At 38.2% G+C, this 22,979-nt stretch overlaps 1 protein-coding gene across 1 annotated transcript in view; it reads right to left on the bottom strand.

Moving 5' to 3' along the window:
- Positions 1 to 22,979, bottom strand: part of LOC134795420 (ADP-ribosylation factor-like protein 4C) — a 70,319-nt gene that overhangs the window by 30,408 nt on the left and 16,932 nt on the right. Inside the window, exon 2 of the mRNA XM_063767259.1 lies at positions 5,867 to 5,898. The gene's annotated coding sequence lies outside the window, so the exon portion shown is untranslated. The remainder of the gene's footprint in view (positions 1 to 5,866; positions 5,899 to 22,979) is intronic.

Genomic DNA, 22,979 nt, shown 5'->3' with positions numbered 1-22,979 from the left:
GTCAAGTGTTAAGATCAAGACTAAATTTTTAACATTATCCTACTTACACAATTTGGCAAAGACTACACGACATTAGGTGGCCTAACGCAGTCCTACGTTCATACAGGCTTACTCACCTACTGTACTTAGAGTACTCGAAACACGAATAGCATATGATGTGAAGTAGGCTTATGCAAAATCCACTAATATTTTACATGAAATAACTGCAAGTCGCCATTTTGCAGATAAACTGTCTAGAATTGTCTAGATCCCTAACCTGCCTACGATTTATCGCTGCGACATGGACAGCATGCACCGGCTACAAGATGAACTGTTTAGCTTATCAAGTTCTAGTTTTGTGAACCACTTTAGATATACGGTCTCTAATGCAGTTTTAATGGTGTAGGTACCTAAAAAAGCTTATCGTAAGAAGTTTTTAGAACTTTAATGTCCATGGAAACCTGATTGTATCACTGAGTTAGTTATGCTGAAAAATTTTACTTTATTATTTTTATACCTAACTTTAACTTTGTAGAAGTGCAAATGTAGACCAAATATCTAAATATACAATTCTGAAAATAAATCTAATCAACCAAGTGTTGATGTCATAACCACATTTTAAATAAACAGCCGAGCTCCGAATCCAGCATGATTGACGTATCATCGTAAAAAATAGTCAGTTGATTCATTTCAACACTAATGTAGACCGCACAGTAACGGTAAAAAATAATAACCCGTAAATATATTTGCTTCATTGTATGCTGTACTTAGGTTTTTGCAGAATGATGTCATGGACGAACAAGATTAACTATAGGGTCAAAGCAAACTGAGTTATAGGTACTTTTAGTGCGTAAAAGCATTGCACAACGTAATATATATTTATTATTTTCCCCTTCATCACTGCGCTCGCTATCCATTATGACTTGAGCAAAATATTTTTACAATTGTTTCACCCTTGTGTCGTTTTGAAGTATGGTTTGAAAAGATTCAACGCCTCTGCGTCCCTGATTCTGTTGCCAAATCGGGTTTAGCGCCAGTGAAGCGAATGACTTAATGTACGTAATTAACAGTTTTGCTGTTACCTACATACTTATTAACAGTAGGAATCTAATAATCTTACTATGTAGGATGTGGGTATTCGGTAAACTTATAAGAGTCTCGTGATGAATAATTTTTGACTTATCTTGATCGATTTGACGAACGGTTTGATGTCTGGATTTATTCCTCTATCAAGATTTGGCACGATGACATCTTGATGATTTTATCGACCGAGGTTAATACTAAGAGCGGTCAAACAATCCTGATCTATACCCAGAAACTAATATAAAAGGCAGTAACTATATATGTATAGTATTCTATCTTTGTAGGAAAGTCCTTGGGTGTTATACCCACTATTGCAACAAATAATTCTCACGAATCCAATAAAGGAAAATAGGATACGAAAGAGGACAAGGAGAACATTTCGCAGATGTGCCAAGGAATATTGTGGTCAGTCTTGTAATAATGTAAGGTATGTTATGTTATTATAGGTACCTATTGTACATATTGTACATGTATTATTACTTCGGCTTCAGTTAATTAGTGAACATCGTAAAAACATGAAGGTACATGTATGTGGTTGTTTGGCTTGGGTTTTGCTGTAATTAATGGCTACCTTCATACACGCAATGTAGCAAAGTGCTCATTAACACTTAGGTACAATTAAAATTAACTATGGATGAAGGATTTATCGTTAATTATCTCTAATTATTTAGTAGAAAACTAATCATGTTTGGAAAGCGGAATTTTATATCGTCTACATTTTGTTTCACCTTGTCACGCAAGCCAGAATTATTATTTTGTCGAAAAAAAAAGATTTGTTTTAAAATTTACGACGGAGGCAAATAAGCGTACGGGCCGCCTGATGCTAAGCAACCACCGCAGCCGATGCAGAATCAATTGGGTTAACAAAACACGTGTACACAAAGCATGTTCCGTTTTTATTAGGTTCCAACGATCAGACCAGCTTAACCAGATGTTAATTAAACTAATAGGATACTTCGGCGCAGTCAATATACCTATTACGAGTATTAATACTGTATTAATACTCTTGTTTATATTGGAAAAAAAATATGTTTTTATACATCAATACAATGATAATCTTCTAGATTGTCAGTAACATAGATATCAAAGTCAAACTAAAATCTTCAGGAAAAATATTTAAAAAAAACACGCGACTACAATTATAATGTATGTGCTCTGTAATATACTGACTGACTTTTCGATGAATAGGTAGATTTAATTATAGGTATATCAAAAGCATGGAAATAATATCCCAAAATATTTTAAAACAATCATAAGTAGTTGTTATAATAACAAAACACTTCTTGGTTTTAGGTCTTGAACTTTCAAACGTATGTTTAGAACCCTCGTAAAATGAACTTATTTCATAATTCATGATTTCGCTATAAAAAGGACATTTTCCGAGGTACAGTCAGCAGCAGAAGTTGCTAAGCGGGCGAGGTCTTATTTTCTTAACAATAAAGTCGCGTCAAGATCATTTTGAACACATCGCCCGCATAGCAACTTTTGTTGCTGACTATCCGTAATAAAACGGGGAGCGCCGTCGTGGGAATCCCTAGCCATAACAAGACTATTACCTCAAGTTTTTGTTTACTAATATCAACACAACACCTCCCCTACCATGTAGGCTTCTTGAGTCGTTTTGCTTGAATAGATAGCATGTGAAGTTTATTGCATCCAAGAATGTAAAATATTGTAAACGTTGTTCGACAACGTAGGTACACCCTGTCGCAAAATTGCATGGCTACTATATAAGTAAATGAATTTGTTCATAATTATTGTGTTCATGCAATTTTCCAGCTCGCTGTACATTCATACTAAATAAATAAATAATATATAAATATTATAGGACATTCTTACACAGATTGACTAAGTCCCACAGTAAGCTCAAGAAGGCTTTGTGTTGTGGGTACTTAGACAACGATATATATAATATACTAAACTAATAATGAATATGTTCTTACATACCTCTGAAAACTGTGCTTTTTGTGCATGGTGAAATGGCTTGATTTTTGAATAAGTACGAGAAAAGGTACTGTTTGCATTCAGACTGCACCTGAGTTACTGCTGCAGTATTGCCGCCCGACAATTGTTGCCGACTGACAAAAATCCGGTCATCAACATTGATATTAAAATTTGCGGCAGTAACGCTGGTGCAGTCTGAACTGAATCCGAACGGTGCCTTAACCTACGTTAAAACACAAACAAAAACTCACCGAACTACAAATAACGCCTCCTTTAACTACATTTTGTCGCATAGGTAGTAACTATAAAGTTTGTACCTTCACGGTGGTGATATAGAGTTTAAAAACGATCAATCCGTTACTCGGCTACCTATTGTCCGACGAATCAGACGAATGCAGTTGTTCAAGTTGAAATACCAACCGTGTTCCAATAAATCACCTATCGGAAATGTTTCCGTGTGAACATTGGCAGATGTGTCAGCGGCTATTATTCTTGTCAGAAACACGAGTGTTTCCATAAATTTCATAGTTTTATATAACTGATAGTTACTTTTGGATTTTGAAATCTACTCAACACTTTTAATACATACACTACGGGTCTAGTTTTTCGATGTATAGAAACACCTTTTACATCGCTGCTCTACATATAGGCATTGTGTATCAAACAACAGATGCTTTTAAAGTAAATACATCTTACGTTGTTAGAGTTTACCTACTGACATGTGCGTATATTTTTTTTCTTTTCCGGCAGGAAGACGACGGCAGGTGAATTTAGGCATTAGGACGAAAAAACTGTAGGCGATATAGCACATGTGTGCAGTGTGCACATCGGTCACAGCGCTCATTAAAGACAAGAGAACATCATGTGAACTATTAAACACTTCGACTATGTTACAAGCAACTTGAAATCTTAAGACAAAAGCATGAGGGTTGCAATTCCAGCGGGTTTGTTATTGTAACTAGCTTAATTATGATAAATGTACTTATTGCAATATGTTGATAGGTTAGAAATAGCACTTGGTATAAAACGAGCCCTGGCCATGTGTGGCTCGTACGGCAGTAGCGTGATCATTATCGTAATTAGGAGCTGATTAATTAACATAGCTATTTGTAATGCTTACACTTGTACAATTAATAGGTTTACTGTATCCGATATTGGTTAATATTATAATGTAATTAATCACTTCTGTTAACATTTTTGTCAATTTATTATTAGTAGGTAATCATCGTCGATAAACACTTTTAACGTACCTATGCGTATGTTAAAGGGTAGGTCCTAATGTTTAAAGGTAAATTAGGTACAAATTGCAATGAGCGAGCAACACCATCTTATTTACGCAATTTTGTTTAGTGTAGGTACTTCTACGTATCTGATTTTAATTTCCGGCAGCCAAACGAAATCATAGGAATGTATAAAAGTAATCCATTTCTAATTTATTCATGTTTCTTTTGCATAAGGAATTTTATTCTCTTTCCCATTTAGCAAATAAAAGAAATACACCCTTATCTTATAACACAAAATTACATAAGCCTTTGAAGTTTTTATGTAAACAACTGCGGCCTTTCCTTAAACTAATTAATTTCAAGGATTGTAACATTTTTAACTAGGGGGTTAATTAAAACTTTCCCAGCGTTTACAAGCACAGCTGCATTACACACGTGTCACGAATCTGTGCACGGGGTCACCATTATGTTATGATCCCTGTGCTACAAGTACATCTACTGAGTTATAAGGAGGGATCGGCACTTTGAAGTGCGGTAGCTCCTGGTCATGTGCCTTCAAAGTTAAAATGTCTTTAGTCCAAGGTTAAAAATGGAATAAATTCATTCTTAAAGCTACGTGCTCGAGTCTTTTATTTTGGGAACGTGATTATTATGCCCCTTTTGAGGAGAGAATACGTGTGTGAAAGTTCCACCCCCGTATTCCCACGCACCCCGTTTACGAGGCATGATACTTATTAAAATTCAGTAATCAACCCTGAACTTCCTGAAACCGCTTTTCATTATAATCGGACGATACCTCGCCAAGGGACAGAACGTCAGACGATAAGTGCTACGGGTTTGAGTGTGGAAAAGGGAAACCCCAATTTTGACAAAAGGTTATTTCGATAACTTATTTATTAGTTTGTTGAACCTGAAACTGGGTGCAGAGCAGTAATACCATTATCATAATACAGGCCTAAAATGCACATTAGTGTTAGAAACTTTAGACAGTTTGGACCTACATATGTACGTTCATTCTATTTGCTACGAAACTCAAACAACTGTATGAAAAGCGTTGAGCAGGTAGTTATAATTTTATTATCTCGTCTCTTATAGCAAAAATCTGTCAGCAAAATGTAAATTTTCGACTCTCTCCTTTGTCGATTACTTCTTTAATGCTTAAGCTCATTGAACCATGAACACGCATGTCGACACCACGCAAGCCGTTAAGAATGCAATAATACTCGGAATATTGCTAATTGTGCAATTGTATCACGAGCTACGACTTGGTGGTTGGTGGAGCGTGACGTGGGTTAATACTAATTCCACTTGCTATATGAATATGACATTGTCCTTGCCCCTTTCTGTGCTCGGATAGACTCCGCGTAGGGTCGAATTCATTAGTAATAGTTCAATGGCAACTCTACCGACCGCCTCAGTTAAATGGTAGATCTATAGTATGTACCTATATAGGTACTATCTATAGTAACATCGATAGGTACGTTGAAATGGAGAGAATTGAAGAAGTAATTAAGTAAGAATAAAATTTCTATAAGTAACGGCCTTAGTAGGTAGGTATATACTTAGGTACAAAATAAAATTTCGAATAACTGTCATTGATATTTAATACCAGAGCGATAGTAAAATAAGTGACTTACCAATTCAAGTATGTGTTTGTGAGTTGTATAACCTGAAACAAGAAAATAAGATTAATAATTAGTAATTACGATTCGAATAATGCTATAATATAACATCGGAAGACTCAGACAAGCAGTTTATTATCATAAAAACTACTTTGATTACAATATTATCACAGTAAAAGTATTAACATTTTATATCAAACGGTGAGCGTGAAATGTTCCAAAAAATAAGCATGTTATTTACATAAGCGTAATAACAAGTAATTAAAATTACATCTTTAAAAATAAACGCGCATTTCCTTGTTTAAGCTACATGCTTTGAACTGATCATTAAAGAACGTAATCTTGTAAACGTCTCTCGAAGTCTTGTCTTGTTGTCGAAGGCACACGGCGCTTTAGGCGCTGTTTACGACCGTGAACCGGCTAAATGATGAAAACAAACTTGTGAACATTCACGGAAATGGCGTTAACAGTCCTGAATTAAAAAGCTTATTTGTACATTTCTCCATCTTGTATCTTAAGATTATAATAAGTATGTTTGGTTTTGGTGAAGTTTCCAACCGATACCGGTCGGCGTTGGGACTTTACCCTTACTTCTTTTTATGTATATTATGCATGGCAGAAGAGTCATGCATAACCTAGCCTATTTGTATTAAGTATCTGTAACATTTTATCACCGATCTTTAGGTACGCAATAGACGGCCAAAATGGATATTACCTACTTTAGTTGAATAACTTTATCTTTGTCCTGTGCAGGGATATGGCACAAAACTTCGTCCACTAGATGGCAACTTTTTGATTTGGTTACTCAAAGTTACTCAGTTTCGGTTGAACTTTTGTGGTTTTTCACGTACTTGCGATTTTCAATGCCGTATTTTATCCACTTTTTGTTATTTTCTTTTCCTTATAAAGTAGGTAATAATATTTACACCATATTTGAATATACAACTTTATTTACCCTCTAGTTTCGAGGAGTTCATTGAATCCGCAAAAGAACAGCAATTGCCTTGAATTTTTAAAACTGTAATTTTGCCAATTGTTTTGCAAAAGACTGAACTACTTAATTTCCATAAATAACCAAACAAGCTGTAGTTTCATCTGTTATAATATATGACGAAAATGTTATTAAAGTTGTGGTAACTGTAAGCAAAATTAGCTATGCCACATTGGCGCGGCCACGTCCAATTTTAAAACGTAATTAGGCTATGTATCAAAGGCGGCGTATTTAATATCAATTTGTATCTGTAAATAAATATCATAAATCTGGATCAAAGGCAACTGTAAGGAATGGAGCGATAAATTTAGTGGAGCTGGTAGTAACCCTTTGAGGGATTGGAACGATGGCAGATCAATCAGTTCCCTGAATGGCAGTTTCGGAAAAGCACGCGACATTTACGACGATCGTTCGTGGACGGGGAAACTGGGCTTTGCGGTTGTTTAAGCACTTGGGCTCCAAAAGCAGGTAGGTAGGTGAGTGTTGGCGTTATATCCGCTAACGGAAACTTGGTAGACTTTTACTTGGACATGCCGTTCTCACAGCAAACAGAAATTAATGAAACGTCAAATTTAAATAGCTGTTGTTTGTGGTAAAATGTTGCCAGTGTTTAAAAACTGATGATAAATAGGTACTGTATTTTACAGGATATGCGGTATACCTACATCCGTTATTGGTGCCACATCCATCATTTTGAGTGTTTACTATACTTTCTCCTATCATTCAGGACGTCCTTGCAATTTGTTTACCTTTTAAATCATCAGAATACTTGACGTGTATAGGGTGTAACACTTTAACTCGCGTTTTGTACACATATTTAATTACACAACAACTCAGCTGAAACGTCGGAATTAAAGGTAAAAACCATGAAATTATATCGCGGTAGACCCGTTTGTGTAATTGAATATGTGTATAGGGTGTATTGTCATCATTTAATCAATCTTCCAACATACGCACCTACTCTAATCTGCATCATGTAATATTCGTTGCTACTGCTTCTAAAACACATTAAGTCATAATTTACAGTATTTAGCATTACGTTTGTTACAGAACATTACATTAAATCATATCTCGTAACTGTATAACTCTGCCCTCAATTTTTATCGCTCATCATAAAAGTTAATTGGTGTATATTATCATATGACATTAGATGAAACAGACGGATTTTATTACTCAATGGACCACGTGGAGACGGGAAAGGGAGTGGCTGGAGTTCTGGAGCTGAGCACGACCGTAACTTTCAAACGAAGTTATGGTTTTGGAAAATAAACTGTGTGAGTATGTACCTACCTATGTAAACTACTCGTGTTTATTCTGCATTATGTATAAGCGGAGTCGCAGCGACTCTTATCGTTCTAAAGATATCGCCGGCAATAAACCTGAATGGTTTCGAAGAGGTTCGAGGCACAAACGAGAAACAAACATTTATATTAGGTATAATAAGTTCTCTAGGACATAAAATTGTCTACTCTAGTAGATCACGTTACGGTATACGTAACCACTCTATTTACTTTATAACTTAAGTACAGACGTTTCGTGGGTTGGCAGACAGTATTGTATTGGCAAATTTATTTTATAAATGTGATTGCCAACTGGTCAAAAACCCGTTTGAAGACTCTGATACCATATGATATACCCTGTATAAAAATTAGTTACCTACTTGCGAAGGAATGTTTCCGATTTGTAGCAAGGGGGTTAAGGTACAGTATAAGGACTATAACAAGGAAATGGGTGATTTTCTATTATCTCCTAGAAGTCTACAGAAGGTTTGCTAGATTCATGATCTAAAGCAACGACTGCTAGTCATCTTACTAATAAAGGCTTGTTGTGCTCTTATAACCGATATCGTAAATTATTTATAAAATGAAATACTTAATGTATAAATCTACTTTGATTGAGGCCTTCGTACCAATTGGACCGAGTGTGCATTGATTAAGAGGCCGGCCATGCGTTATCTGGTGCGGTGCACTTATGCATGCAAGATCGAATGAGCATGCGCTCGAGGTTGTAAACATTCGTGCAGCATACTGTGTTATCTTAAACAACTACTTACCTGAACCTAAAATGTTGAATAATGTTCTGTCCATATCGACAGGTATAAATTACACAAGTGCCGATACATTAGGTACATTTCAGGAAGATAATTTGTTTCTCTACCATGACACAACTTACAGTTTGCCTATCCCACTTGAAGGACAAACCGTCCCGTTATGAAGTTCTGTTTCCATTTTTACTAGGTCCTCAAAATAGCAGACATGTTATTTGCATTACCATTGAACGGCAGAAAGGTTAATGTCAAGCTATTCCTCTTAATTTGATTGAATTTTATTAATATCATTAGAGATGAGGTAAGCGTTGCTGTATTTACATTAATTAATGTGGTGAGTGACGGCTCATCTTCTCCGTTCTGTAAACAAATTCATTTGCGTCACATCCATGTATACGCCTGCCTCCACATGCGACGATAAATGTATTATTTTCACTGCAGTAGAATATTTCCATAAAGTTTATATTACTTTAGGTTTATAATACATAAATATGGTAATAAAAGTTTTAATATGTTGGTACTTAAACTACTATGGATATGTAGGTACATATATACCTAAGTAAATTTTCAATGGAATTAAATAACATACGCAATATCTCTATACTGTATCCCCTGGTACCGAAAAGATGTGTTGCAAAGTTTGACAACTTTCCATCTTGAGATGTGTTAAATTTCACAGAAAATCTCTCTTGGCATGACTGGTCTATTTTACTGCCAAGTCACAAGTCACGTAATTCAACAAACGCAATTACAATTTATTATACAATTATCGCTGAATAAGTAATTTCCATTATAAGCACAGCACTGTTCAGTCATTCAATGGAGGTGTAACAATGGGGCATTCATGGCGGGCAGGCGGCGGAACGGTACTGCATAGTCTACTATACCCACAAGTGGCTCACCGTATACCACCAATAGAAATGCAATATCATATAAAGTTAGCAATTTACACGGTCATCGTGAAGTAGAAGCTCTTCTTATCTTGGAACGTAATATTGTAATTTTTTACAACAATTGTTGTAAAAAAACTACAGCAATGGAATGGAGTTCACCTGTATATACTCGTTGTAGAAATCATGATGGTTTTTATTGGTCGTTTGGAGGGAATACGGAAGTGATAGAGTATGAAATATTTTCAAGAGGGATTGTTTTCCTTTAAGAGCTGTTTGTTCTGTTATGATATACTCGCAATCGAGGTCAGAGCGCGATAACTATAGTGGCAGGAAGGTGTAAGTTTTTCTATATCAATTATACAATTAACAATTAGATCTATTGTCCTCGTGTAAGGGTGTTAACTAAATAACTGAGCTTAACATTAGCTGATTTAATTGAAACATTTACAAACATGGGGGAATCCATGCCTTACATTTTGCTTAAAGCACAGGTTAAAGCTGTTTATACGTACAACCTACCAAAATAGTTATATGTAATTGTTAAATTGCTATAACTATGTATGTAGTGTAGAGACTGGTTCTACGTGAAATAAAAGGTAAAGTCATCCGCTTTGGTATCCTGTCCACTACGCTCATTTCCACCATTCTGGGGCGCTAGCCTAGTCTAGTAATAAAAGCGGGCATCCTTTCCCTGAACGATTAAAAAAGTGAAACGTTTTATCGTTTAGCTATAAAAGTTCAAAGTACGGAACAGATTATAATACTTACCTACAGAGCATAGAGGTTCAGAGGACGGATTCAAATATTTTTAAGAGATTCTGCGTCGTTAACAGTAGGTTCCAATTAATTGCAGCCCATCATTTATCGTGCGATGTGCTGCACATTAAACAAATCTATTATGCACCTTTAGAAATAAACTATGTACTTACATATATACTTATGTGTTTATGTCTATTCTACTGCCAAATCATTCGCACACCGAGAGCCCCTGAGTGGCAGGAGTGGATATAGGTATGGGTGTGATGAACGAGCAATTAGCAGCTTATTCAATTCTATACCTTGTTGTATTAGAATAAAGTTCACATTCGAACTGGTTTTCAAGAACACATACGGTTTATGCTAAGCGCTGTAGAGAAGTGGACGGGCGAGGAGCGCACGCGCCGAGCTTCCGGTACAGCGGTTATTGTACTGCGGGCCGGAAGTGGCGTGGCGATACAATCTATGCTGTCCGCTCACACCGCTAGTCAGGTAAACAGGTAAAAGAAATCCTAAATCTGTAAAACCTCGTCACTCGGTTGATCGGAAATACTCACCACAAATTTAGCCAGCCAATCAAACATAGATGTAAGTAAATTGAGGTAGATATGGTACAGTCACCTGCAATAGTATGTTACTCTTCGAAGGCCGCAATAATATCTAACAAGATCTTATTTGTAGAGCCCTAAGAGCGTGTCACATATTTTTGCGGCCTTCGAAGAGTAACATACTATTGCAGGTGACTGTACCAGGCGCACGATCGTGAGCCATTAAACATATAGGTTACGGAGCCTAAATTTAGTTGGTCATATGGGTAACGCCAACCTGTCTAGTTGTCAAAATCGTTGGATCAAATTTTAGTTTTGTCAACTATGAACGTCACACGTCTATATAAATAAAAGGTCATTGCAATCAAAGCAAGTTTTTGTTTCAGTTGTAGATACTGTAATTTTTATAGTATACTATACCGAGTCACGTGGTTATGTGTGTTTACTTATATATTCATAATGTCTACACGGGCCAAGCTTATTATAATTACAGCCAGTCTCATATTTAATGTATTAAAAAAATCACTGTGTTTCATGTACGTAATACTTCACAACTCACAACAGTTCGCGTCCGTACCGCCGCACTGCCGGCACAAGTACCGCGGGTACAGGATTTAATTTAATCTATCCTCCAATGCACCTTAACGAACCTCTCTGTGTGTAACAAGCTTGCTGAACGAAGCTCACATAATTGGATATCCTGAACCTAGGCTTTAGATATCTCTGGAGACGATCGAAAGTGCTAAATAAGTATATTACCTATCACTACACACAAAATGTCAACACAATTATGACTATATTACAAGTAATAAGATTAACTTAGCAAAGTGAGATAAATGTTTCCGCTGTGTCGTACCGGATGTTAATTATTTGTTTTGATGTTTTAGTTAATAGACAATGAGTTTTGAGACTTGTGAGCGTACTCACACTTACTAGCGTATTATTTACTAGCAGATAAATTGGTATACACTGGTGTTTTTATATGGCATAGTCTCTTTAATTCGGGTATTGAACTACCGGTCTTCAAAATCAGTCCAATATTCCGGGCTTTCAGAATTCCGGTATTCATGCCCTAATTACGTGCACTGGAGCGCAATGTAGTCATGAGTCCTCCTAGTCATATCTGATAAAGGCGACTTCAGGAACTTGGAAGGTTTTAAGTGTCCGGATGCCCTCGTGAAACGGACATAGTACTTATAATAGAAACGCGATAGATCGCGACGGTAAATGAATGAATACCTATTTAGGTATTTACCTACATTGGTATTGAATATTCGTTTCCGAATGAGCGGCCCCATTTGTTGCTACATTTATGTACCAAGTCCGCTTTTAGACGCTAATATGGCGCCTGGGTATTGCACTGCAGCCTTTGTTTACAGTCAGCTCGGTTCCATAACAATTGAAAATCTCATGAATCTGCAGCGCCATCCCCCTCGCACGTGTGTGGAATAAGCAGGACGGATTCGACATACGACTCTATTGTTCCTTGTCTGAATGAAGCTGAACCCGTTCTAATTCGATTCCCTTGGTGCTTCCATTGTTTGCATTCATGCTGGTATTGACCGGATCCTGGCAGTTTGTTCTCATTGCTTACGCCAAATCGGAGGTGTTTCAACCACTGTATTGTGACCTTGGGATCCGTGACAACTTCGAGTAACTGGAGAGCGCACTTATACTGGTTTATCTGGGATCATCCGTGCTCGTTAAACGTTTCTGGATTGGTGTTCTTAAAGAAAATCAGTATATCGTGACCTTCTTTTACGTTTAGATGTTGTAGATTTAGAGGTCAGAGTTATAATGGATTGTTAGAAGTGAATTGTAAGAAGGTGCAATACAGGACCTGGGTGTGGTGTGGGTACAGTAGCTGGGAGCACAATCCAGCTTGATCAAACTAATGAGTCTCTGTTGGAATTTAAACCAAGGGATTCGCATTGGTCATTTTGGTAAATAAGAAAATTGAATTTAAAAAATAAGTATCGTGGAGCATACCGCTCCTGCTGTAGATACTGTTTATTTATGTAACCTTTACATTTAAGTATCTACTCAAATGTTATGTATGTATATGTCGCAGTCAAAAGTGTGAACTAGTCAAAATAACTTTTAACCGACAAAAACAGGCAAAACTGCTTTTGACTGAGCATGTTGGTCAAAAGTAGTTTTACCTGAAAATCATTGGTTAATAGTAATTGTGACTGTTACTATCAGTCAAAAGTACTCGCAGAGATAGGTAGGTTAGGGTTATTTTTTTTTGCTACGCCCAAAAAACGAAACTGTTCCCAGAGATAGGTAGGTTAGGGTTATTTTTTTTTGCTACGCCCTAAAAACGAAACTGCTGCCAGAAATAGGTATGATTTTCAGGTAAAACTACTTTTGACCAACATGCTCAGTCAAAAGCAGTTTTGCCTGTTTTTGTCGGTTAAAAGTTCTTTTGACCAGTTCACACTTTTGACTGCAACATATACATGACTATAGACTACATGTATACATAACATTTGGGTAGGTATTGTCTGATGTTTCGTGGAAGAAAACTTGAATGATATATTTTAAGTACGGCGCGACACCTACAACGTTGACCTATTCAGCTCAGAAGTCTCTTCTTGGAAACAGAATAATAAAAAGTAATGTTTATGTGCAATCCTCATAACATTATACGTCTTTACGAAGCTTAGAGACTTAACTTAGATGGCGTCGAAAACAAAGCCAATTCCAAAAGTCCTAAGCTCGCAGATATTCCATTTCGGTAAACTTATTTCTTTCCTCGCTTTCTTTGATATAATTGTGTCTTCAAGGCATTCTGACATTCATAATTCGAAACGTAAGGTTAAAGGTTAGTCTAGTTTGGTTTTTAGGGTTCCGTACCCAAAGGGTAAAACGGGACCCTATTACTAAAACTGCGCTGTCCGTCCGTCCGTCCGTCCGTCCGTCTGTCCGTCCGTCCGTCCGTCCGTCTGTCACCAGGCTGTACCTATCTCACGAACCGTGATAGCTAGACAGTTGAAATTTTCACAGATGATGTATTTCTGTTGCCGCTATAACAACAAATACTAAAAACAGAATAAAATAAAGATTTAAGTGGGGCTCCCATACAACAAACGTGATTTTTGACCGAAGTTAAGCAACGTCGGGCGGGGTCAGTACTTGGATGGGTGACCGTTTTTTTTGTTGTTTTTTGCATTATGGCACTTGCCCGGTTTTTCCAAGTTTGACGGCGTATTTTCATAATTGCGTTGAATGTCTAAATCTAGAAGTTGTTGTTTACGAGGTAAAAACTGGCAATATATTGAAAAAGGTTCTCACATATTTTCCTACCCGCGCCACGTCGCACATCTAAAATTACTTTAGTAGGTACCTACGTATTAATATTGAGTTTAGCTTAGATGGATGTTGAGCTGACAGAACTATTTATTAAATGCTCTAAAAGAAACATATTTAACGGACGGTTCTCAAATAAATGTTCTGTGTTGGATGTTGTAAGTATTTTTGCGAATCAATTTTATCGGTTGTATTGTGAGTTGTAAACTAGCGTCACGGCCACTGGAACGCGCGGTGTTTCGCTTTGATTCGGAATAGGACGTAACGTCAGAACGCTTTTGTTTATTCAGTAAATAGCCTGCATCAGTTCATTATTGAGCAATGCTTTTAATTAGACCGGTATTGTCTTCTTTTTTGGCCCCTATACCCGCGCAGCGTAGAAGTCGCGCGTTCTTATGTAGTGGGTGACTTCCAGGGTAAAAAGTATTAGTAACCTTCACATTTGTTGGATTTTATAATATTTATTCACGGTAACGACCTTGTAAGGGAGGGAGGAGGGCTAAGAATGTTATGGTGAGCTCGGTCAAAGAGTCTAGTGTAAACGTACGGAAACGCAAACGGCAGCATTGGATGAGCGATGCAACGTTAAGTCTTGTGGAGGAAAGGCGAAACATGAAAGCAGCTGGAGCTGATATAAGATCCCTCAACGAAAAGTGCGCTAGAATTCAGGAAGCTTGCAGGCGGGACAAGAACGACCAACTTCGGGACATTTGTGCAGAAGTGGAAGTCCATGCAAATAAGCATGAATCTAGGGACCTACACCAAAAAATTCGCGCCATCACAAAAACCCTGGGTTGCAAGACCTGGGCCATCGAAAACTCTACTGGAGAGACGGTGACGAACATAGAGGCAATAGCTGAAACGTGGAGGCAGTACTATCAGTCTCTCTGTCACGACCCGCAATCAGAGTGTTACGCCCCTACTGAACTCGGAAATGAAGAACTTGAGCCCGATATTCTGAAAGATGAAATACGAGCCGCTATTAAACATTTAAAGAACGGCAAAGCCACAGGGGCAGATGCCATACCAATCGAGACGATCAAGGCATCGGGCGAACATGGTGTCCAAATTTTCCACACCCTATGCAATAAGATATGGCTCACGGGGCAATGGCCGAAAGAATGGGCTCACACTGTTTTTGTCCCCTTGCACAAGAAGGGTTCCACCAAGACGTGCAGCAACTACAGACTTATTGCTCTTATCTCTCATGCAAACAAGATTTTGTTGCACGTACTGAACGAGCGTCTAAAGCCCTACTTAAGCAAAGAAATTGCTCCTGAACAGGCTGGTTTTGTTAAGGGGAAGGGAACCCGGGAGCAAATCTTGACAGTTCGACAAATTATAGAGAAAGCCAGAGAATTCAACAAGCCCGCCTACATATGCTTTGTGGACTTCTCTAAGGCGTTCGACTCTGTCAAGTGGCCCAAACTCTGGGAAACGCTGACGGCGATGGGTGTTTCAAAACACCTGTTACAGAGTGTACCTGTGTATGAGGATGGCACAGCGTCAGTTCGCGCAGATGACGTTCAATCGAATCACTTCCACCCCAGCGCCGGAGTCCGTCAAGGATGTATTATTTCTCCAATACTGTTCAATGTGTACACAGAGCTCATAATGAGGATTACACTTGAAGACTGGACAGATGGCATCTCGATCGGTGACTTGAAGGTCTCCAACCTGCGATATGCAGACGATACCACTTTGTTCGCCACCAGTACCCAGCACATTGACGACCGGTCTGGCCTAGTGGGTAGTGACCCTGCCTATGAAGCCGATGGTCCCAGGTTCGAATCCTGGTAAGGGCATTTATTTGTATGATGATACAGATATTTGTTCCTGAGTCATGGTTGTTTTCTATGTATTTAAGTATTTATATATTATATATATCGTTGTCTGAGTACCCACAACACAAGCTTTCTTGAGCTTACCGTGGGACTTAGTCAATTTGTGTAAGAATGTCCCTATAATATTTATTTATTTATTTATTTATTTATTTACATGGAAGAACTTCTCGGCAAGATGGAACGCGTTAGCCTTGAGTTCGGACTTAAGATAAACCGGAATAAAACAAAAATGACGATTGTCGACCGCATGAATAACAATTCTCCAGAAACCACACAAATTGCTAATTGTGATGTGGTGCAATCATACATTTATCTGGCAGCCTTAATTACGAACAACGGTGGATGTATCGACGAAGTGAAGAGGCGTATGGCTATTTCTAGGTCTGCAGTGGACAAGTTGAGAAAACTATGGAGGAATCGCGACATATATAGAGCCACAAAAATCCGGCTAGTTCGGGCACTTGTATTCCCCATATTCTTGTATGCCTCAGAAACGTGGACCCTGCGGGAAGTAGAGAAGAAGAAGATAGACGCCCTAGAGATGTGGTGCTGGAGAAGAATGCTCGGAGTATCGTGGACTGAATTCCGTACCAACGAGTCTATACTTCGAGAACTCGGCATCAAGCAGCGTTTATCATCTTTGGTGCAGTCTCGTATCCTCACCTTTTTTGGTCACGTATGCCTAGAGATGGGTAACTACCCGGGTAAATACCCGAGAGCGGGTATTTACCCGGTAAATACCCGATATTTACCTACCCGCGGGTAAATACGCGGGTATTTTCGTTTTTCTTCTAAATTTGATGTGTTTAATGGTATGTGAGTATAAATAAGATTAATTTAAGTATTTTTTTATAATGTTACATAAAATGTATGTTCAAACTAATTACGGAAAGGTTGCTATGAGGTGAAGTTCGATTTTAACATATCAGTACAATTATGAAAATCGTGTAAAATCATTCCCCGGCTTCCGGAAATGTTTTAAAACGCTTTTAATATACATTAGAAAGATGAAAATAAAGACTACTTATAAATGATAATAAAAAAAATTGTGCAGTATCACAACTTGGGAAGCTCATAAGTCAAATACAGTTAGTTTTAGGAGAAAAATGTATATAACCTTTTTTGTATAAAATTATGTCTACTTTAGTTTGTACATACAACACTTTTCAATATTAATGACAGAATCCAAGAAATATGAAAAAGTTCACTTTTACCCCCCTCCCCCCAACCACACCCCCCGCCGACCGAAGATGGAATGTGTATTATCAACGTATAAGTACGATAATTTACTCAAATCTAAAAAAAATACTCTTATGACGGCCTTTTTTTTTATATTTATCAAAATTGCACTAAAAATTCCTTAGTTACAACTAGATATGAGCGCCGCGCCGGCGCGCCGCCGCCGCCGACAAAATTTACGCGCCGCCGCCACCGACGCTGCGCTATCGGCGTGGCATCGGCGTGACCTTGTTAGATGCTACTACTTTCAGAATCAGATAATATATATTTTATCTAGTTTAGATCTTTAACGGCGCCAGTCTGAATAGCTTATAGACATTCAAAAGGTATTTTAGGTCCATATAATTCTAAAATATCGATGGTAAATTCAAACTTTTCTGTCTGGTAACCGCGCTACTAGTGTTAGAGCAACGAAATGACTAATTTTGCCAGCTGGCTAGCTCATCCGTCATTCACCGCGAATTCAATTATTGCAAGCATGGTTTAAATGTCTTAAAAAGGTGTAAAAGGGGGTTAATTTCAGATATTAAGCGTTTTCACGCCCAAAGGTCCGGCCGTTGGCTTTGCACGGAAGGCATCGGAAACGGAATCAGGTCTCATTTTAAGCTTGGCCATTGTTCAAATTTCAAGCTTTGCTCTCTCGCAGACCAATCTTTGGCCTCGCATCGCTCGCATAGAAGTATGCCGCTATCTGAACCTCCAAGTTTTCGGCCCTGTTTGGAGCGTAAAATTTGGCCTCGCTTTTAAAATGCTTGGTTCTTCTCCAATCTTAGCTCCACTGCAGCACGGCCTTTGGCCTCGCACGAATGCACCTACAGGAGAGCCCCAGAGGTCTTTAACACTATGGCCACGGTCTTTATCGGCCTTCGGTCTTGCTTACACTGGACCAATTCCAAGCTCTGCCCTCTTGCAGCTTGGCCTTCGGCCTCGCACAGAAGCGCGCCGTAATCGGCACTCCGCGCATTCGGCCGTCAGCCAAGCTCACACTTGGCGTTCGATTCTAAGCTGTATGCTTACCTGCAGCTCAGCCTCTGGCCTCGGATGGGAAGGCGTCGGAATCTGGTCTTCGGTGTTAGGTGGAGCTCGGCCTTGGGCCTCACTTTTTGACATAAACTTGTTTGTTGGGTCGATATTGGTTAATAACGGAGCTTGATTTTCCTCACTTCGGTTCTTTGGACAGTCGACCAGATGTTTCCCTGATACAGTCAATCCGCTACTTTTTACTTAGCACAATAGATAAGGGCCTCGCAAAGATCTTCCGGCCAGGGCCTCGCCAAGATTAAGACCGCCTCTGATGCCGCTCGATACCGTTTATACTATATAAAACTTTTTTCGTACCTTTATTCAATAAATTTTGCTTGCAATTGAAAAATGCACTTATTTTATAACTTTCTTACAGCAAAAAGTGTAAATTCGGTAAAATTTTGGTTTGAATTCTTTTTTCATTAATCAAAGGTGTTTCAAGGCCACGCCGCCGATTCGCCGCCGCCGCCGACCGATTTTGACCGGCGCGCCGCCGCCGGCTAAATGCCTATCGGCGCTCATATCTAGTTACAACTGCAGGTTTAAGGTTTAGCTGCTAAACCATTTCATTTTAAATGACACACAATAATTACAACCATTAACTCGGTTTATATCTCCACTTTAACACAAATCGACATGTGCAACAAAAATTGAATCTACCCGTCCATTTGGGTAGATACGGGTAAATACCGGGTAGATGGGTATTTACCGGGTATTTACCTGGGTGGGTAAATTGGGTAAATACCCGCGACCCATCTCTACGTATGCCGCCGAGGGGAGGTGGCTATTGAGCGACTTGTGGTCCAGGGAAAGGTTGAGGGTACCAGGCCACGAGGAAGATCGCCTATGAGGTGGACTGACCAGATAAAAGCGGCAGTAAATGGCTCATCATCACTACATGAATGCACGAGGAAGGCGGCTATCAGAGAAGAGTGGCGACGTGTTGTGAAGCTTGCCACCAACACCTGAAGTGATTACCACGACCACTCTGTCAAGAGTGATACCGACGAAGAAGAAGACGTCCTAATACGCTCTGGAGGAAACAGTTAATTGACCGAAGCGTAGCGAAGGTCTAAGTTTTGACTCGGGCATTTTGCTTTCGTATGTCCGTCCGGATGTTCTCCTCTACAGGTCACAATTCTCAACCGATTCTCGTGAAATTTTGTGACCAGATTCTATGATTAAATAAAAAATTTATGTCAATCCAGTTTTTGGAAATTTTTAAAAATGGCGGAGTCGTGATACCTCGCGCCTAAACAAATAGTCGTATCGATATCATAAGAGTTTTTTCTTTTTGAGATATGTTTATAGATTAAATGGCCAAAAATTCAGAAAATTTATTTCGCTGGTTTCGGAGGTATTGAGATATTTAATTTTAACTAATTTTAACTTGAGAATGAGTAGCTAAATTTCGTCAGCTTATCTAAGAATTATTTGGCTCAGTTTGTAAACGTTCGCTTTTTTGTTTGCACAGAGAGTCTGGGTTCGATCCCCAGTATTTGTATGCTGGGATATAACTATTTTTATTTTTTTACACTTAAATTTCGTATTGTTTTTTTTTTGAATTTACTATATTTTATTACAAGCTTTTTATTTAGCTTCATCTGTCCGTTGTCTGTCTGTCTGTCTGTCAAATCTTGCAAGTTAAATTTGATCCACTTCCCGGTTTCCGATTGAGCTGAAATTTTGCATGCACGTATAAATCGGATGACAATGCAATATTATGGTTATTGAATTAGCCTGTTAGCCAAAAATTGTTTCGTATTTGTTCTACTCTACAGGTCGCATTTCTAAACCAATTCCCGAATTTTGTAAGCAGGTTCGATAGTTAAGTTTTTATTGTCAAATTAGATTCTCTAAATTCTACTAAACAACGGAGCCATACATTTATTCAGTTTAAAGCGAGGTCTACAGCTCACAGAGCCACTAGTTTAGTAGGTACCGAATCTACGAGCAACAACCTTCTGGTACTTATATCAATGCGTGTGAAGACTTCTAACTTCTTTCTAATATGTACATACTAGCAACATTGCGGAAGCAATAACTACAAGATAAATATGTTAATTATTCTCTATTTATATAGGTTCAATGGTTCATAGATAAATTTGTATAAGTACCTAATGTTAATTTTATAAAAATAAATACTTTTCGTTACTTGACGCATTCGTTTCTAAATTCCGAACCTGAACGTATTATTGTGATAATAACATCGGCAGCGGAATAAATCGAAACCAATAAATTGCCCGATTTACGCACTCTGACGAAATTGTACGAGCTCGGAATGGGTTAGGTAGCTGTATCTATACCTACATTATGGATTTGATTAGACGTTATGTGGACAATACCCATCAAAGTGTATTCCGAACAATATATAATTGCTGATTAATAAAATTGGCCAGTAATTACGTAACCCGATGAATTTCGAATTCGAAATTCATAATTAATCACCCTAAGGTGTTTGTATAGTATTCATTTTGAACACACTAGAGGATGGGTCATTCCTCCATTACCGCTCAGTGTTGACAGATGGGATTTCGCAGTTTTCTCCAGTTGGGAAGGGTCTGATTTTATGTCACGTCAATAAAGACCATTATCTACGTACTATAGCTCGCCACTCGCCTACAACAATTTTTCGGTTCATGAACACGCGTTCGATTATGGCACCCAACATATTTTATACTCGGACTAGTTTAAGCATGAGATTGTGTTGACATAATCTGACTTAGAAGCATCTTTATCCACTACGTATAAAAACGACATATTTGAGGTATAAAAGGGACCGAAGTTCTCACACCTCCAAACTCTTAAGAGGGGTGGGTTCAAGGGTCGAAAATATCATTTTGCGGAGTATGCGCGCCCTAAGGACCTCTCTACTGTTTATTGGTGTTGGAAAGTAGCGAGGAATAAGAGGTTATAGCGGCAACCGAGATAGGTTTGCGGATAAGGGTCAAATAACGTAACCCACTGAACTGCTTTCATTTGATAACATTTGACTTTCTTACTTACGTACATAACGTTTATCAAAATGATGATTGTTCTAGATTGAAAATTTAAAGTCGTTCCTGTTATATTTGAAATTTCCCCTGTTGAATTGTCGAGTGATATAAAAAGTTGGAGAGCTAATATTTGTTGGTTACTTTCTAATTGGGAATACAGTTTAATTAGCTAAAGCAGGGGTCGCCAATTAGTTTATTCAGGGGTCCAGTTCTTAAAATAACATGACCATCGCGGTCCGTTTCTCCTTGAGTTTATTAAATAAGCAAAAAAATCAAATAGGTAGGCCGCGGTCCGCCATTTGGTGACACCTGAGCTAAAGACTATGTATTACACAGGATTGGACTAGAAAGGTAAACATTATCGAGTCATACGAGTATATCCCCAAACCGGGCTTTCGAGTTCACACACGCTTGTTACTTCTGCGATCCCATCTACGAGAACACGATAGTGTTATTGTAATAGATTATCGCGGAAAGAATAGGCATTGTTCGGCGCCATGACGTCTAAAAGTGATAGATATGATTATGGCATTTCAACGTCGATTTCTAAAGTATTTCTGACAATAACTAGAACAGAGACTTTCGTCACTTAATTACTCGCTTTTATAAAAAGGCACTGTGTGGTGTGTTAGTACCGTAAAATCGGGTGCTAAGGCATTGCGTGGAGAGTTGGGTTATGAATGGGGAGAGAAGGGATGCCAGGGGGGTGAGATGGTTTTAAAAGGCTACTGCTACCAAAATAATGTATTCGTATTACAAATGGAGCTATAGTGATATTCATAAGAAAAAAAAAGATCCAACAATGTTCTAAAATCACCTTTGTATGAAATCCCATCTCACCCCAACTACGAGGTACTACGGGGTGAGGAGGGATTTTTTGTTTATCGGTAAAGTTATGAAATGGAACTACCCAAAATCATAAAAAAACTAAAATACAAATGTCCGGAACATTTATTATATATACCATTCAGTTTACATATGTAAAAATAAAATGTTATCGAGGTTTGAATGTCAGTTTTGTCCCTACTCACCCCATTTTAACCACGTGGTTTATAATAATTATAATCAGTGTGCTGTGCAATACAGAAATGTTTCAGGAAAGTGGAAAAACAAAGAAAGCAAAGTGAAACGCAACGTCTGCCGTGACAGTTTTAGCGCGTGCCAACTGTCCAGATGCAACTGTTGTGCGTATAAGGTTCCGACCACACATATGCCATGGCACGCAACTGTTTGTATTTGTACAAAAAATCCAGACAAATGGCGCTGACTGATTTAATTAGTAAAAAGTGTGAGCATTTGTGGTGAAAAATATTGAAAAATTTTTTGGGTATAAATAACAGTCATTCGTTTGAATATCGTTAATATCGACATAGATGAATAAAAAAAGTCCTATTTATACTCTGCAAACCAACTACGTCAGTAGAAAAGGCGCGAAATTATATATTGACAATATTTTTTTGACAAATTTGCCGTCTTTTT

Source organism: Cydia splendana, chromosome 12 (genome assembly GCF_910591565.1).
Source record: "Cydia splendana chromosome 12, ilCydSple1.2, whole genome shotgun sequence".
In the NCBI taxonomy this organism is placed as follows: domain Eukaryota; kingdom Metazoa; phylum Arthropoda; class Insecta; order Lepidoptera; family Tortricidae; genus Cydia; species Cydia splendana.
This window is presented reverse-complemented; position numbering and strand designations above follow the sequence as displayed.